The sequence below is a fragment of the Squalius cephalus genome (assembly GCF_949319135.1).
Source record: "Squalius cephalus genome assembly, chromosome: 1".
NCBI lineage: Eukaryota > Metazoa > Chordata > Actinopteri > Cypriniformes > Leuciscidae > Squalius > Squalius cephalus.
This window is the reverse complement of record NC_137122.1, coordinates 54,125,369-54,140,834: the sequence shown is the minus strand read 5'-3', so window position 1 is coordinate 54,140,834 and position 15,466 is coordinate 54,125,369.

Genomic DNA, 15,466 nt, shown 5'->3' with positions numbered 1-15,466 from the left:
CTCTAAGATTCATAAATCATGTTCATAACTTAATTACAGCAGACCAGCTTAGTCTTCACAACTTGTATATTCCCCTCAGGACAAGTTCCAAAAATGCCGTTTAGCTTCTTCCCTCTTGATTGATTTACACGGAACTTGGGCTGTGCATTTATGTTCTCACTCACATATTTCAGCCGGCAACCCTCCTTCATTTTCGCTTTAAAGGGACTGTGTGTAACTTTTTAGGTATTTTATTATCTAAAATCAATATTTTTATTAATAAATATGCCCTCAATGATGTACAAATACCTATGCCAATGATCAGACTAATCCTCGTAAACGAAGAATTTATTATCTTTATATACAGTGAGGAAAATAAGTATTTGAACACCCTGCTATTTTGCAAGTTCTCCCACTTAGAAATCATGGAGGGGTCTGAAATTGTCATCGTAGGTGCATGTTCACTGTGAGAGACATAATCTAAAAAAAAAAAATCCAGAAATCACAATGTATGATTTTTTTAACTATTTATTTGTATGATACAGCTGCAAATAAGTATTTGAACACCTGAGAAAATCAATGTTAATATTTGGTACAGTAGCCTTTGTTTGCAATTACAGAGGTCAAACATTTCCTGTAGTTTTTCACCAGGTTTGCACACACTGCAGGAGGGATTTTGGCCCACTCCTCCACACAGATCTTCTCTAGATCAGTCAGCTTTCTGGGCTGTCGCTGAGAAACACGGAGTTTGAGCTCCCTCCAAAGATTCTCTATTGGGTTTAGGTCTGGAGACTGGCTAGGCCACGCCAGAACCTTGATATGCTTCTTACAGAGCCACTCCTTGGTTATCCTGGCTGTGTGCTTCGGGTCATTGTCATGTTGGAAGACCCAGCCTCGACCCATCTTCAATGCTCTAACTGAGGGAAGGAGGTTGTTCCCCAAAATCTCGCAATACATGGCCCCGGTCATCCTCTCCTTAATACAGTGCAGTCGCCCTGTCCCATGTGCAGAAAAACACCCCCAAAGCATGATGCTACCACCCCCATGCTTCACAGTAGGGATGGTGTTCTTGGGATGGTACTCATCATTCTTCTTCCTCCAAACACGTTTAGTGGAATTATGACCAAAAAGTTCTATTTTGGTCTCATCTGACCACATGACTTTCTCCCATGACTCCTCTGGATCATCCAAATGGTCATTGGCAAACTTAAGACGGGCCTTGACATGTGCTGGTTTAAGCAGGGGAACCTTCCGTGCCATGCATGATTTCAAACCATGACGTCTTAGTGTATTACCAACAGTAACCTTGGAAACGGTGGTCCCAGCTCTTTTCAGGTCATTGACCAGCTCCTCCCGTGTAGTTCTGGGCTGATTTCTCACCTTTCTTAGGATCATTCAGACCCCACGAGGTGAAATCTTCCATGGAGCCCCAGTCCGAGGGAGATTGACAGTCATGTTTAGCTTCTTCCATTTTCTAATGATTGCTCCAACAGTGGACCTTTTTTCACCAAGCTGCTTGGCAATTTCCCCGTAGCCCTTTCCAGCCTTGTGGAGGTGTACAATTTTGTCTCTAGTGTCTTTGGACAGCTCTTTGGTCTTGGCCATGTTAGTAGTTGGATTCTTACTGATTGTATGGGGTGGACAGGTGTCTTTATGCAGCTAACGACCTCAAACAGGTGCATCTAATTTAGGATAATAAATGGAGTGGAGGTGGACATTTTAAAGGCAGACTAACAGGTCTTTGAGGGTCAGAATTCTAGCTGATAGACAGGTGTTCAAATACTTATTTGCAGCTGTATCATACAAATAAATAGTTAAAAAAATCATATATTGTGATTTCTGGATTATTTTTTTTTGATTATGTCTCTCACAGTGGACATGTACCTACGATGACAATTTCAGACCCCTCCATGATTTCCAAGTGGGAGAACTTGCAAAATAGCAGGGTGTTCAAATACTTATTTTCCTCACTGTACATGGGACGTGTAGGTCCACGGAGGCTTCCATGTAGTTCCGCCATCTTGAAAAACTATAATAGCAGAGAGGGACAAAAAGTACTAGGCCAACGCGTTTCCACAACGCGTTTCGTTCAGAACCAGTGTCACGTGACTGAATCCAGCAGAAACGGAGGAGCAGAGCAGTGAGAGGCGCTTGTCACTGCCGCGGCAAGTTTAAAAGGCTGCACTGTACGGTTATTTATACACCGTTCATTCATACATACATATGAGTCACAGGATAAGGAGTCCTCGTCGTCGAAAAAGTCCAAAATAGACCGTAAAAGGAAACGTGACCGGAGATTACAAAAACAAGGGTTAATGTCGGGATAGCTAATGCAGGAGAAAGCTTTCAAAAGAGATGCTGAAGTTGCCTGCTTTCTTCTCGACAGGTAAGTCAATGTTACGTTCTTAATTACAAGCTTTTTTTTCATTGCTTGGTTTTATACTTTATTATATAGACAGAAGAACATTTATAGTAAAAGTTAAACAGGCTCTTTGATGAATAGCAGCTATTGAGTAGCCTAAAGTAACATTAGAGAAAGGCTCTGATGATGATGATATCTAACAATGCAAGTACTTCAAAAAATATAACGAGTAAAGAAGGCTTTATTACTACCTTATTTAATGTTTTTCACAGTCAGTAATTCACTGTAACATTCTTTTTTCGTTGTTTCAAGTTTCAGTTTGTTTTAAATAACAAACCTGTTCACCCGAAGAAAAACTCGAAGTGCTATTATAAGACATCCTGTCATAGCTTTTTGGTACATAACGGCTACCGTAGATGCAACGCGCATTTGAAAAAGTGAGGCGCTGGAGAGCATTATTCGTTTGAATGCAAAATATAATTTCACCACTAGATGGGAGAAATTCCTACTTACAGTCCCTTTAAAATTGTAAAGTTTTTGAACACATGCTGTTTAGTATAGTAAAAATAGTAAACAGTACCTGTTTAGTAGTAAATATATTTAATTCAAGCTTTTAAAGTACAACATAATTCAAGAATTTATTCTGATTCAAGGGGAACCAGAATGCCAAATCCTGACTGACGAGAGGAGGAGCTGGGGAGGGAGGAGGGTAATGAGCTCCTGAGAAACGCGATCGCTGCTGATAACACTGAAGGAGCTTATATACGGTGATAGGCGTCGTATTCCTATGGGTACACGTGGATCAGTTGAGAGTCAGTTGATGCAAGCTTGACTAACGTGTCCTGCCAGAACTAACGCTAGGCTTGATTTTCTTCAGAATGTAGATTACTGTTTAAAAGTTGATGTGTAGGGTTATATACAATAGGTGTAGGGTTATATAAAATAGGTACATTGTGTTTTAATTTTACTCGAGACAATTTAATAAATGCTTCAGGGACTGAACTTTAGCATTTTAAATGGTTTGTCAAAAGAAAAATCATCTGGTGTCACGAACTGCTCTGAGACATGAAGGTTGAGGATCCAAATGCTGTATTTATTGAACAGGGTGATCCAAAGATGTAATCCAAAGTACAGGCAAGGTCAAGCACAGGCAGTCCATACAAACAAACACAACAAGGCAGGGAACACAGGCAAAAGAGTAATCCACGGAACAGGCAAGAAATCAAAAACCAAGAGACATGAAACCAGGGAGAATGCTCAGAATCATAGTGTAACACTGAACAAGACTTTGCAGATAATTAATGAGAAAACCAGGATTATATGGGGTGAGCTAAACAAGATAATGAGACACAGGTGAATGTGATAATGGATGATGAGTCCGGGCAGTGAGTTATGGGAAATGCAGTTTGTGAGGGAACGACAATAGTCCGATGTGGAGTGCCCTCTGGTGGCCCTCAAGCTGGTGACCGTCACATCTGGTTTAGCTGTATTTTAAAACACTGCTTTTTCTTAGAAACATTGTGTCAGACGTATTTGGTAGCATAATTCTCTTGTTTCATCGTGTAATAACTCCATATTTATCAGGCTGATAAAAGTAGCATGCACCGACCTTTGTAGAAATAAGAAAAGTACATTTTCTTGCCCGTTAATGGCATTGTGTCAGAACACAACAGGTATGAAGATATGTTTGGTTTTACTTTTTTATTCTAAGCTAGATTATCCTTTGAAAAGTGTAATACAAAACATACAGTATTTGCTTTTGGGGGATATTTGGAAAACGTACTCGGTTACTAACGTAACCTCGGTTCTCTCTAGAAGAGGGAACGAGTACTGCGTTTTTATCAAAACGCTACGGGAAAAGTCTCTTTTCACGAAATACTGAAGCAAAAAATGATCCTTAATTTTCATACATGTAAAGCGCGTTGCAGCAGTAGTCAGCTATGGCGAGACGGCTTGCTCGCTCATTGGCTGCTCTGTGGCAACTGCATAAGCCTATCGAGCGAGGCCTGAGGTGACGTCAGGCCAATGAGGGCGCTTCGCGCCCTCCTTGCCATTTCCCACCGAGACGGGTGTGGCTAACCTCTATAAAAGGAGCTCGAAAAGGCTGATTCACTTGATTTTCATCGCCGAAGCGAACCAGAGTGAACCGTACGCACGGCAGAGAACGCAGTACTCGTTCCCTCTTCTAGAGAGAACCGAGGTTACGTTAGTAACCGAGTACGTTCTCTTACGAGAGTCCTCTCGTACTGCGTTTTTATCAAAACGCTACGGGAACCCCTTGTAAAACGCCGTGCGTGCTGGGATAAAAACACCGATCACTGGAAGCTAAGCCAGATGTACAGTGCATAATCACCAGATAGACTCACAAAGAATCCGGGAATAAGGGATGGGGGACCTTAATTCCCTAAACTGTAACGTCCGCAGACGTAAACATGACCTCACAGAGAGAGTCTAGAGACAAGAGGGGATTCCCTCCGTTCTTATATGGTCGCGCCAGCAGACGCGAATATGACATCACATAGACAGGGTGGGGAACCTGAACTGAATGTGGGAAATGTGGGTCTTACACAATTCTGCCCATAAGACAGTCGGTAGCGCGTTGCGCATGCGATTTCAGTGTTCTAGTTAGACAGCTGAATCGACTACACCGATAGTAGCTTAGCCTGCAAGGCGGGAACTTCTAGGTTGTAAAACCTGATAAATGTAGACGGCGAGGCCCAGCCTGCCGCCGTACATATATCCTGTAAGGAAATCCCGCTGGACCAAGCCCACGAGGAGGCAACGCCCCTCGTGGAGTGCGCTCTGACTCCCAACGGGCACTGAATGCCCTTGACAGTATAAGCCAGCGCTATGGCGTCAACTATCCATCTGGATAAGCTCTGTTTCGAAACAGCCATTCCCTTGGAACGTCCACTGAACGAGACAAAGAGCTGCTCAGTCTGTCTGAAGACAGCGGAGCGGGACACGTAAGCTCTTAAAGCCCTAACAGGGCAAAGAAAACTTGAGTCCCCTTCCTCACTTGACCCCGGCAGGGCAGACAGGGAGATAACCTGAGCCCGAAACGGCGTGTTGAGGGACTTTGGCACATAGCCATGCTTAGGTTTGAGTATGACTTTAGAGTCATTAGGTCCAAACTCTAAGCACGCTGGGCTCACGGAGAGCGCGTGCAGGTCGCCTATGCGCTTCACCGAAGCGAGAGCCATCAAAAACACTGTTTTGAAAGACAAATGTTTGAGGCTAATAGATTGGATAGGCTCGAAAGGGGCATCTTTCATGGCCGCCAAGACTGTAGAAAGGTCCCACATAGGAACTGAAGGAGGTCTGGGTGGATTCAGCCTCCTAGCTCCCCTGAGGAAGCGGATGACTAAATCGTTCCTTCCTAGTGACTGACCCAGCGTTGTTCCGGAGAACGCTGTAATAGCCGCCACGTAAACTTTGAGCGTGGAAGGGGATCTGCCCTTATCCAACAGCTCCTGTAGGAAGGAGAGAACCTCCGTCACCTCACAATCGAGAGGTGATAGGCTCCGAGCTGTACACCAGCCGGAGAAAACCGACCACTTTGAGGCATAAAGCCGCCGAGTCGACGGCGCTCTGGCCTGAGTGATGGTATTTATCACTCCCTCTGCGAGGTCAACGGATATCCGTTGAGCGCCCATGCATGAAGGGACCACAGCTCCGGGTGTGGGTGCCAAATCGAGCCCCCGGCCTGCGAGAGGAGATCTCTCCTCAATGGCACTGGCCATGGAGCGAAGTCTGCTAGCTGCATCAGGACTGGAAACCATGCTTGGTTCCTCCAGAACGGTGCTACAAGCAGCACTGGGCATTCTGTTTCCCTGACCCGCTCTAACACCTGTGGCAGGAGGGAGATGGGGGGGAAAGCGTATAGCGGGCAGCGCGGCCACATCTGGGACAGCGCGCTGTCGTTCTTGGAAAAGAACACGGGGCAATGAGCGTTTTCGCGGGACGCGAATAGGTCCACCTCCGCTCTGCCGAATCTCTCCCACAACAGCCGGACTGTTTGTGGGTGTAGAGACCATTCGCCCAGGAGAATGTTGTTCCTGGACAGTCTGTCTGGGCCCACATTCTGGAGCCCAGGCACATGCACTGCCCTCAGCGAGCGCAAATTGTGCTGAGCCCATATTAGGAGGCGTTTCGCCAGCCTGTACAGGGATGTGGATTTCAGACCGCCCTGGCGATTTATATAGGACACCACGGCCGTGTTGTCCGAACGGACTACGACGTGTTGGTCCTTGATATGGGGACAAAAACGCGTCAGCGCGTTGTGCACTGCCAGCATTTACAGGCAGTTGATGTGTTGGAGCTTTTCTCGTTCCGACCACAGGCCGAAGAACGGTCTGCCCTCGAGCAGAGCTCCCCATCCCGAGGTGGATGCGTCTGTCGACACCATCCTCACTCTCGAGGAAGTCCCCAGGCTTACACCTGATTGGTACCAGCCGTCCGCCAACCAAGGTATCAGGGAGGTCACACAGCTTTGATTGACCTTGAGGCGTAACCGGCCGGACACCCACACTCCGCGCGGTACTCGCGCTTTCAACCAGAACTGCAGCGGGCGCATGCGGAGCAAGCCCAGCTGGAGAACTGATGATGCTGAGGCCATGAGACCCAGCATCCTTTGAAACTTCCTGAGAGGGGTGAAAACGCCGCGGCGGAAAGACTTCGCCGCGCGCTGAATGTGCAGCACGCGCTGTGGCGACAGCCGCGCCGTCATAGACTGCGAGTCCAGAACAATACCCAGAAACGAAATCGTTTGACTGGGGTTCAGCGAACTCTTCGCCCAATTGACCATGATACCAAGATTCTCGAGGTGATCGAGTAAAATGGTTCTGTGCTCCACGAGCTGAGATCGTGATTGAGCTAGGATCAACCAGTCGTCCAAGCTGCGTCCATGCATTTCGTAAATGTACGAGGTGCCAGGGACAAGCCGAAGGGCAGGACTGTATACTGGTATGTCTGACCCTCGAAGGCGAATCTCAAGTATCGCCTGTGATGTGACGCTATCTGTATTTGAAAATACGCGTCCTTCAGATCTATCGACATGAACCAGTCTTCTCGGCGAACATGCGCGAGAATTTTGCTGGTCGTGAGCATTTTGAAACTGCGTTTCACTAATACTCTGTTTAGCCGTCTTAGATCCAGAATGGGTCTGATACCGCCGTCCTTTTTGGGGACTAGAAAGTATCTGCTGTATAGCCCCCCTTCGCTTTGAGCTCGGGGAACACGCTCTATCGCCCCTTTGCTTATCAGTTTTGATATTTTGGCGCGAAGTAGGTGTGCTACTTCTGAAACCACCGTAGTTTGGACGCGCGCTGTGAAGCGGGGAGGGCGTCGACAAAACTGTAGCGAGAAGCCTCTCTTTATAATGCCTAGCACCCAGTCCGAAACCCCTGGAAGCGCTGCCCATGCTTCTGCATGGCTGGCTAAGGGCTGGATGCGAAGCGCGCTCTGTTCGCCGTGCGACAGAGGCGCTTCGGGGCTCAATAACGTAGGCATTATGCCTGTGGCATTCGAGGCGGGGGGCGCGCTTATTACAGCGGGCAGAGCGCTCGTCCTCGACCTTACTACAGCGCTTGACTGAGTGAGGGAGGGCTGAGCGGGTCCCGTGGGACTCATGTCTGCGAGTAAATGTGGGCGGGAAGCGGGCACATTCACTGCTTTGGGCGCGCTGTCTGACTGAGCAGAGCGAGCGCGCACAGGTCTCGTTTTTACAGAGAGCCTGTGGTCTGTGGGACATAGTGTTTGTGCGGGCACTTTCACTATGTTGGAAGCGCAATCGACCTGAGTCGATTTTATGTGCGCGAGCCCTAAGTGTAGGGCTGTGCTTGTGTGTAGAGATGGGCACTGAGGAGTGGGCATCGACACTACACTTATAGCACCATCGGCCGTGGCCGGGACACCAGAAAATACACTCTTTTCGGGATATATCTGGGTAGCCGTAAAAACGGCTTTTGTGTGCAGGCAAGCGAGCGGCTGAGCGGGCTTGCGTCTTGCAGAAAACGCTGGAACAAGTCTTGGGACTGAAACAGCGGCGCGCTTGGGTGAGAGACCGGCCGCAGCGGGACTCACACACCTGCGCTTTCCTAGGCGTGCTAGGACTTCTTCGGGGCTTCCGGCTTCACCACAATCCTCGATCGCGGCCCGCGCGGAGGGGGCCGTTGGCTGGTAGAGCGAGAGCGGGGCCTGGAGCTGCGCTGCTGTCGCTGCTGTGAGGATGCGGCCGAAGGCGGGGGCTGAGGCTGAGAGCTCCGCGGAGTCTGTTTTCCATGACTCGCTGCAGAACCGGAGCGCTTCGGGAGGAAGTGCTTGAAGGCTTGAGACGCTTTCTGGGCTTCAGTAAATCTCTCCACGAACTCGGAGAGAGAAGAACCGAAAAGGCCAGCGGAAGACAGCGGGGCGTCAAGAAACGCGTTGCGCTCGGAATCAGCCATCTCCGTGAGCGTCAGCCATAGATGCCTCTCAGCAACAGTGGCGGAAGCCATACACTTTCCCATGGCTTGTGCAGCAGACTTGGTAGCGCGGAGTGTTAGATCTGAAGCGCTCCTCAAATCCGCGATGCAGATAGCCTCAGGTCCCATCTCGTCCAACTTACGGAGGAGATCACCCTGAAATATCTGCAGTGTAGCCATGGTGTGTAGCGCTGACGCGGCCTGCCCAGCGGCGGAGAAAATTCGCGCGAGCAGCGTCGACGTCATGCGGCAGGCTTTTGAAGGCAACACCGGTTTAGTCCGCCGTCCAGCAGAGGGCGGGCAAAGGTGGGTTGCTATCGCCTGTTCCACCGGCGGAAGTGAAAGGTAGCCTCGGTCTTTCGCATTATCCAGGGAGGAAAATGCTGGTGACACAGACGAGCGCGTTCGCGCAGAGAAGGGCGCATTCCAGGCCTTCGCAACTTCTTCATGCAGCTCAGGAAGAAAAGGAGCGGGCTTTGAATCCGGAGAAGTGCGCTCACCAGGGAGGAAGCTACCATCCAGCCGGGTGCGAGAGGGGAGCTCCGGTGCAGACCACTCGAGGCCGAGGCTCTCTCTCAATGTTGGCTCTCGTAGTGGGCTTGCGGGCAGCAGGCGCGAGATCCTCAGAGCTCGCCCAGTCCTCGCTGCCTGAAGCTAGCAGAGAGCAGGAATCCTTTTCCCCCGACGCGGCCTCGGAACCGACTTCCTCTGATGAAGCGGCGGCAGACTGCGGGCGCTGAGCATCAGGAAGTGATTCGGGAGAAGCCGGTGAAGCAGGCGGGCGAACCGGCGAGCTTAGTCGGGCTGGAGCGGGTTCCGGGACCCGCTGCGAGCGGCGCTTCTTACGGCGCGGCAGCGCGGCGGGGAATGCAGGCTCTGAGAAGAATGCCAGGCGAGTCCGCAGAGTCACCATCGGCAAAAGCTCGCAGTGAGGGCAGCCGCCGTCAGCGAGCGGGAGCGCTGCATGGTCCTCACCCAGACAGGAGACGCAGACGACATGGCGGTCTCCCTCGGTGAGTGGGGCTCGGCACGAGCCGCATGAAGGCATCTTTAAAAAGACGCAGCTCTTTTAGGGGGTGAGTGTCGCAAGGCGAACACACACACAAGAACAGTAAAAGGATAATAAAAGGATATGCGTCGGAAAGCGCAGCAGGTACGGCTGTAGAAGGCGGCGTAGGCCAGCGGCTTCAAGTGGCTCGTCCCGCTGAAGTGCTTGCCTCAGACGACGCTTGCTTCCTCGTGATCCAGCGATGCGTGCGCTTCGCTGAAGAGATGAAAATCAAGTGAATCAGCCTTTTCAAGCTCCTTTTATAGAGGTTAGCCACACCCGTCTCGGCGGGAAATGGCAAGGAGGGCGCGAAGCGCCCTCATTGGCCTGACGTCACCTCAGGCCTCGCTCGATAGGCTTATGCAGTTGCCACAGAGCAGCCAATGAGCGAGCAAGCCGTCTCGCCATAGCTGACTACTGCTGCAACGCGCTTTACATGTATGAAAATTAAGGATAATTTTTTGCTTCAGTATTTCATGAAAAGAGACTTTTCCCGTAGCGTTTTGATAAAAACGCAGTACGAGAGGACTCTCGTAAGAGAACTACCTTACACATGCAAGTGTTTTCACCTTGACATGAGCCGTTGACCATCCTTAATGACGTCATTGTGTGAGGAACTGTTTGCAGCACCTATTTCTTAAAAACATTGCATCAGACATATTTTTTACTTTATACTTGCTAGGAAATTAATTGAAACTGAACTTTTGTAGAAATAAGAAAATTAGATTTCATAAAAGAAAAAGTACCAATTAAAGGAATTGTGTCAGAACACAGCAAATACGAAGATTTGCTTTTAAATTTTAAAGCTAGATTATCCTTTGAAAAAGTGTAATACAGTATTTGATTTTGGGAGGGAACACTGGAAACTATAGAGTCTTTTAGCTTAATCTTTGGTTTTTAAGGGAAATTAGCCTAAATATTCTCAGGTTTTAAATTTTCTCCGTTTTATCTTTAATTACTGGCACTAGTAAAACTGTTATCATGGAATCAGGTAGCACACCATGGATTAAAAATCCTGTAAAACACAAAGCAAGTAACACTGTGATCCTTGAACTAGCGTGTTTCAAATGCTCATCTGTTATTCGATCTGGACCATAGATATCACATAATAAAGGCTAGATGTCTCGTCCGCGCTGCTGGCCAATGGAGGTCGACGTCCGCACACGGCGGCCATCTTGCCACAGGGAGCTTGCTCACTCATAACATTGTGTTTTAATGGTGCATGTACTTTTTAAATAACCATAACTTGCTCAATTTTCTACCGATTTTCAAACGGTTTGGTTTGTTATAAACGTCAGAGATGTAGTTATGAGACTGTATACTTATCAATAAATATAATATTATATATTTAAACATGTTCAAGCATCCAGAATTATAGCCACGTTAATAACATTTGTAAGAAACCAAACCGTTTGTAAATCCGTCAAGATTTGTGTTCGTGCTGACCACTCACCTTACTTCAGATACCACAGAGCTCACCAGAAAGCTTCCCTGTGACAAGATGGCCGCCGGTGTGATGCCATTCGAGACACCGCTTTAAGACTTCTAGCCTTATATGGATATCTATGATCTGGACCACATGCTTTATTCTCAGCCAGTTTCTCAGTTGTGTACTTGACCTCATCAGGTGTAATAATCATACCTTCATCGTTCGACACATGACCAACTTTAAGTTCCTTCCTCTCAACACAATTAAAAATATCTCCATATAATATTTTCTCCACAAGTTAACAATATTCTCAATATTCTATCAACCCTCGGGAGTTATGACACAACTCTAAGATTCATAAATCATGTTCATAACTTAATTACAGCAGACCAGCTTAGTCTTCACAACTTGTATATTCCCCTCAGGACAAGTTCCAAAAATGCCGTTTAGCTTCTTCCCTCTTGATTGATTTACACGGAACTTGGGCTGTGCATTTATGTTCTCATTCACATATTTCAGCCGGCAACCCTCCTTCATTTTCGCTTTAAAATTGTAAAGTTTTTGAACACATGCTGTTTAGTACAGTAAAAATAATACCTTAATACCAAAATCAGTTCTACCACACAGAAGTCTTCTAGGAAGATAAATAGAGGATACTATTTTAATAAAACTTTAAAGATTTGATTTAAACAGTCTTTTAATTTTAAAAGATCTAATTTAAACTTTCGGAGTCTGGAAAAGGGGGAAAGAAGCAGCAAAAAGTTTCGCTAGAAGCCTTGGATGCTCGGTCCCTGTGAGGGTCCACTGTTAAACAGAGCGAGTTTTGGGTGTTAGGGACGGTGCTGTTGTCTCCACAGAGAGCCTAAGTCTCTCCCCTTCCGGTGGACCACCATAGGACCTTATTTCGGAAAAATATTGTATGGTAGTCAATGGCGAGAGACAACAAATATTTTGATCTCGTTTGAATTGTGCCCTGAATTACACATATGATGTTTGTCAATTTAAAAGATACATTTTAAAGTCAAGAAAGTCGCAGTTTGATGTAAAACTGTTGCGGTATAAGACTGTGAAAATACATAATTACAAAGACTACAAACCCAAAAGGCGCACATGTGACGTCATACCTTTTCTCTCAGTGAATGAAGCTAACTTTACTGAAGCTAACGTCTGTCATTTTTTCTATAGTCTACGTTATAATCGTAACGTTACGCCGTCATGCTTGAGTGTTTTGTACCAGACTGCACACATACGAGCAACGGATCTTGCTACGTGCGAGACAAGAGATGTAGTTCATTGAGCGATTTTCACATAAAACTAAATGTTGCTCTTCTGTTTTATGACAAACTGCGGCTTTCTTTACTTTCATAATTATCTTTTAAATTGACAAACATCATATGTGTAATTCAGGGCACAGACGGAATAAAAAGATAAGTTGTCTCTCGCCATTGACCACACATATTTTTTCCGAAATAAGGTCCCATGAGCCGGAAGCGGGGAGGGACTTAGGCTCTCTATTGATGAAAAAGCAAATATACTGAATCAGTTTACAACCGCAGTCTGAGCTTCCAAAGACGCAGTCTGTTTCCCATTGGATTGCGCTGTGTGCGGTGATCTCATTCCTGTCTCTCTAAGTAACAATTCAATTCAGTTTATTTGCCAGACTCATGTCCAAAAGCCATGCAAGACAGAACAGATAAAAACAAACAAAACAAACGAGCAAACAACAATAATAAAAAGCAAATACAATAATTAAAATACATACAGACATTTCAGCCAATGCACTCTCAGTCTGGATTTGTACCTGGAGCAACTCACTAAGGGATTTGAGAGTGCCACCATGATACTGTTGTTAGACTTATCCAGACGTTGCATAAACTTAAACATCAAGTTTCTTAAAAGTGCTTTCAGTGTGGTTACTCCTACAGATACAAACATCTGACTAGCACTCCCTCCTCTGGGAACCTTAAGCAAAATTCTCATTCCATCATTGTAGGCAACTTGTAGCTTCTGCATGCTGGATTTTCTATAAGAAGACCACAGATGGGCAGTATAGAGTGGTGTACAGTAAGCTTTAAACAGAGCCACTTTAACTTGAGTAGAACAGTAGCTAAACTTACGTGCTATGGTGTTTGCCTGTGCATATAACTTATAACACTGTCTGTATATGTCATCATCATCGTTCATATCATCTGCAATACAATGACCAAGGTATTTAATTTTTTTGCAGACCTCAAGACACTTATTGGCTAGCGTGAACACAGGAAAATTAAGCCATTTATCCTGTTTCGTTCTGCATATTAAAACAGCGCTTTTGCAGGAATTGAATTTTATATCAAATTCCACCCCATAATCAGAGCATATATCAAGAAGCTCCTGCTGCCCAGCACTACTCGGACTAAAAATAACAAGGTCATCTGCATACATAAGATGATTCACCAGCATGCCACCAATCATACAGCCAGTGTTGCAACCATTAAGTCTACTTGACAGTTCATCCATATATAAATTAAATAAGACAGGGGACAAAATTCCTCCCTGCCTAACACCATTGGACACTCTAAAGGGGGCAGATATGCTACCCCCCCATTTGATATGCATCTGCTGGTGGGCATACCAGTAGGCAAGAACCCTCACAATATACCCAGGGACTCCCCTTTGCTTTAGCTTAATAAAAAGCTGTTTGTGATTCACTCGATCAAATGCTTTGGAGGCATCAATAAAACACATGAGAATAGTAGAATTTTTAGACTTATACAGATTCACTATTTCCTTAAGAGCATAAATACACATGTCTGTGCCATGGTTTGGCTTAAATCCAAACTGATTATCCAGGGATGAGATATACCCACTCACTCTATCAAGGAGGATTCTTTCCATTACCTTGGATAAAATACTGGCCAATGCTATAGGTCTATAATTATCCAGGCAGCCAACTTTTCCAGCTTTGTCCTTAATAACTGGGACAAGCAGAATAGACAACATAGAATCTGGTAGTATGCCATGGATCAACAAACCAGTAAAGTTAATTGCTAGGAGGGAAGCAAGCCTAAGGCTTGCATTTTTCAGATGCTCTGCAGTTATTGAATCCATACCACATGCTTTATCATTAGGTAATTTACATATGGCATCAAATACCTCATGTGTCAAAATACTTATTGCTTCATTACTGATAGGAGAGTCCTCCACATGTGGGTCATGTTTTAAACAGTTAAAAAGGGAGCTATAGTGCTGTCTCCATATTTCAGCTACATTATCTTCTCCGGAGACTCCTTCAACAGTACAAGGAATGGAAGATTTACAGTTATTGAGGGACCTCACATCCTTCCAAAAGTCAGTAATATTGTTTCTCATCATTTTACTGGCCATAGAGTCAGCCCTCATGGCTTGTTCATTTCTAGATATAAAACGTACAGCATACTTATATCTGGCATTGGCAAGCTTTTTATTTTCAAGCTCAGGGCCCTGCCTAGGTCTCCCAGCCAGGGCCCAAAGCTTGTAAGCTTCCCGAGCTTCAGCGTGATATGGTGCTACATACTCATTCCATCCTGGTCTAATATTATAGGCCCTGTTTCTCCTATGTTTTTGAAGCAGTTTACCACCCTCCAACAAAGCAGCCACAACATCATCATACATGGCACATAGATTACTCTTGTGCTCCTCAATCTGACAGTTGACATCCTTACACATAATAGCTTCTCTGGGCAGATAAACATTACTTAAATAATGGTCTGTGTTAGTATAATAAGCCAGAAGATCCTCTTCAGAAAGAGTTGACCAGTCTAATTTAGTACTCACATTACCACATATAGCAATATTCTTGCTGAATGTAGATGGTAATTCTTCAATGTTAATTGTGAGGGCCAAAGGTATATGGTCTGTTATTGTGACCCCGTACTTAATACCCATATTCTCTATGGCTGCATGCCCATCAGCTGTACTAAAACAATGGTCAAGCCATGATGTTGAGTGCCAGGCTTCACTTATGTATGTATAACTGTCTGCAGGCAACAGTACTCTACTTGATAGAATGAAGTTATTATCTTCACTGAAGCAGGTCAGATGCTTAGCAAATAATGAGTTACTGTCACTGAAATCAGCATTCATATCCCCAACAACATATACACTGCAAATGCTATTGTCTTGAATAAAAGCATTTATAAAAGCCAATCTATTTAGATATTCAA